Genomic DNA, 3,359 nt, shown 5'->3' with positions numbered 1-3,359 from the left:
ATAGAAGATTATTCCCAGACCAAGGACAAATGAGAAATGGTTTTGACTGAGGGTTTGCATGTGGTAGACACTGAACCTATACACACATGATCACATTTAGCATCATCTCCACCTTTTGAGATAGTACTGGTTTTTGCTTGTTTTATAGAGAAAGGAACAGAGGCTCAGATTTGTCACCCATTCATGGATCTATAACCATTAAACCCAGGGCTGGTTGACTCCAGGGCTCATGCTTTTAGTCTTCCATCTTCTGAACCTGGAGGGGGATGGTCACTGGTGGGCACATTGTTTTATTTATTTATTTATTTTTGGCACATGGTTTTAAAAGGAGACTTTTAAAGCACAATTTGAGCTATGCCAAAGCACAGTTTAAGCTATGCTAACTTTTGTATTGTAAGATTGGCAAGTTAAGAACAAATAGTCTCAGATACAAACTCTTCATCCCCCTTTCAGCTTGTTCCTCAGCTTGGCCTGAAATTTCACATTTTTGGCCTGAAATTCCTCCTTATTCCAACCTATTCTCTGTCCTTTATCTCCTGAAAGAATATTCTAGAATATGGCAGAAGCCATTTGGTTGTTTTTAAAAAAAGAATAAAAATTGGGGGATATTAATAACATAATAGGTAAATAAAGAGATGACTATGCCATCTTAAAATAGCTAGATTCCAAAGCACAGGCTATGTGTTTTATACACATCTTCGTATTTACCCACAGCTAGAAAGGAATTAAATATGTAAGATCAATTCAAGTTTTAATGGAGGATATGTAGATATGCTGATTTTATTCTAATTTATTTGTTTTAGGAAATGTAGATTTGGCTCTTATACAGATTGGCTCTTGTAAAAATTATTATGAAATATTGAAGATGTGTGATAAAGAATAACAACTTCTCCCTTACCGACTACCCTCACTTGGGATTAAATCATCACCAGTACATTTGAAGCCCTAGTCCCCATTCTCCAATCAAATCCCCCACCCCCCCAGTGTGGTCTGTCCTTTTCATGAGCAGTCCTTTGTGTCTTTCCTAGGTAGGTATGTACTCCGAAGCAACTTCTGGCACTGTTTTCCCCATTTAAAAAACTTTTCATTAGGTTTTCATGAGTAGTTTTTGTTTGTTCTTTTGTAAAAATTACTCTCTGGTTTGGATTGATTTTAATAAATAGGGCTGCTTGTTTTGGCTTTGGTTATACATCTTTGCATATAGGCAGGGCCAAAGGCTGGACACTTCGTGTTGTATCTGATTTTCCTTTTCCATACCACAGTTACACAAAGAAGGTAGTGGAAAGAAAAGCAAAGAAAGCCACACTCCTTGATTTCCTTCTCAGGGCTTGTACTTTTAGGTAATAGTAAGAGTTACCTGAGAGCCCAAGTCATTCTTTCTCCTGCTTTCCATTTTCCTGACTTGGCTCAGTGTGTGTGCCCACCTGGACTCCTAACGCTGTATTTGGCCTTGTTCATTCCAGGGTGCACATTAGTATCTTGTTGCATGTTGAGCGCTTGCCATGGGACAGACACTCTTCCGGAGGTGAGGCCGTGGCAGTGCTTTGCAAACTTTCCACTGTGGCATCACTAACAGGAGGAGAGGATAAATATGAACCTTCTGGGCCTGGGTGGGGCTAGAGCAGGTCAGCCAGGAGCCAGAAATCTGCGACTTGATTTTAAAGGCTATGTGAATGCTGCATTCTTCTCCATAGTATATCTGTATTTGTTACTAAAAAATAATAACTAGCTTTCCCCCAAATCTTCAACTCAAAGTTGTACTCCAAGAGGATGCACCTTTTATTTTTTTTCTCCTCTGGCTTTGAAAGGGCGAGGGCTATGCCCTCCATCTTGCCCCGGATCCTCCATTTTTGGGCAGCAGCCATTAGCCATGTGCTTAGCAAGGAGCTTCTTCCCGTAAGCCCAAGCCTCTGCTAGCCACACCTAGGATTTCTTTAAACTAACCAATGATAATCAAGGGAAGTGCGCGCCATAGACACAACCACATCCTGTGTAACAAGACACCGACTTGCGCCTGGCCAATCGGCAGGGCCCACAGTCCTCTCTCTTCCCCTTACTCCAACCCCCCTATAAAACCCCTCTCCACACAGAGCTCTCTCTCTCTCTGCCTCCTGCCACTGCGTCGGCGAGTGTGGTGGACGGGGAGCTCAAGCTAGCTCGAATAAAGGCTCTTTTGCTTTTGCATCGGACTTGGCTGGCTCCCTGGTGGTCTTTTGGGGATCCTGAAATCTGGGTATAACAGCTTTGCGATCCCTTGGTACATTGACACAAAAAATGTAGTTTTACCAGGTACTGTTCCATAGTGTTAACATATGATTGTAGCCCTGGCTGGTGTGGTTCAGTTGGTTGGGTGTCATCCCATGCACCAAAAGGTTGGTGGTTTGATTCCCAGTCAGGGCACATGCCTGGGTTGTGGGCTTGATCCATGTTGTGCTCTCACATTGATGTTTCTCTCCCTCTCTCCTCTCTCCCTCTCTTCCTCTCTCCTTCTCCCTCTCCCTTCTTCTTTCTCTAAAAATCAATAAAAATATTTTTAAAAAACATATTATTGTAACTACTTAATTAATTGTCTCTCACTGCTAAACCATATGCTCATTTGGGGCATAGGCTATCATCTGTTTTATTTGCTCCTGTTGTCCCAGCAGCATCTGGCAAACACGGGCTTTCAATAGATATTTGTTGAATGAATATGCAAACCTGAGCTGGAGAAAGAATATAAAGAATTTTGATATTGTCCCTGTCATCTTAGAGTTTGTGGTGTATTCGGAGAGAGAACCATAGATGTAACATACATGAAAAGATAATGGGAGAGCAAGGAATGAACAGCAAATTGTTAACATAGGCGATTCGAGTTGAGGAAGCAGAGCAACTTCTATGGGCTTATGTGGTCTCAGAAAATTCCATGACACGGGGTGGAAGCAGTGGATATAGGAATGAGCTCTGGACCAGTGGGTCACTTCACCTCTCTCAGCTCATTTCCTTCATCAGACATTTGTTGCACAATATTTGTTGGATGCCTACTCTGGTTCAAGACCTGTGCTGAGAGCCAGGATTACAACAGTGACTGAAGTCCCCACCCTCACAAAGATAAGCAAGGAAGACAAAGATAAGATAAGCAATTTCAATAAAGTCAAGGAGAGCTCTGACTGAGGGCTATGCCACGGGGATGGAGAGTAACTCAGACCTTGCCTGGGGGTCCGAACAAGGCCTCTCTGAGGAGTTGAAGCTTACATTGAGACTAGAAGATGAGTAAGACAGCAGTGAGCGGCGGAGGAGGGGGTAGGAGTGTTCTGAGCAAACAACATAAGGCATGATCCAGGAACTGGAAGTGGTCCAGGAGGCTGGAGCCAGGAGGAGAT

Source organism: Myotis brandtii, unplaced genomic scaffold (genome assembly GCF_000412655.1).
Source record: "Myotis brandtii unplaced genomic scaffold, ASM41265v1 scaffold182, whole genome shotgun sequence".
Taxonomy (NCBI): domain Eukaryota; kingdom Metazoa; phylum Chordata; class Mammalia; order Chiroptera; family Vespertilionidae; genus Myotis; species Myotis brandtii.
This window is presented reverse-complemented; position numbering follows the sequence as displayed.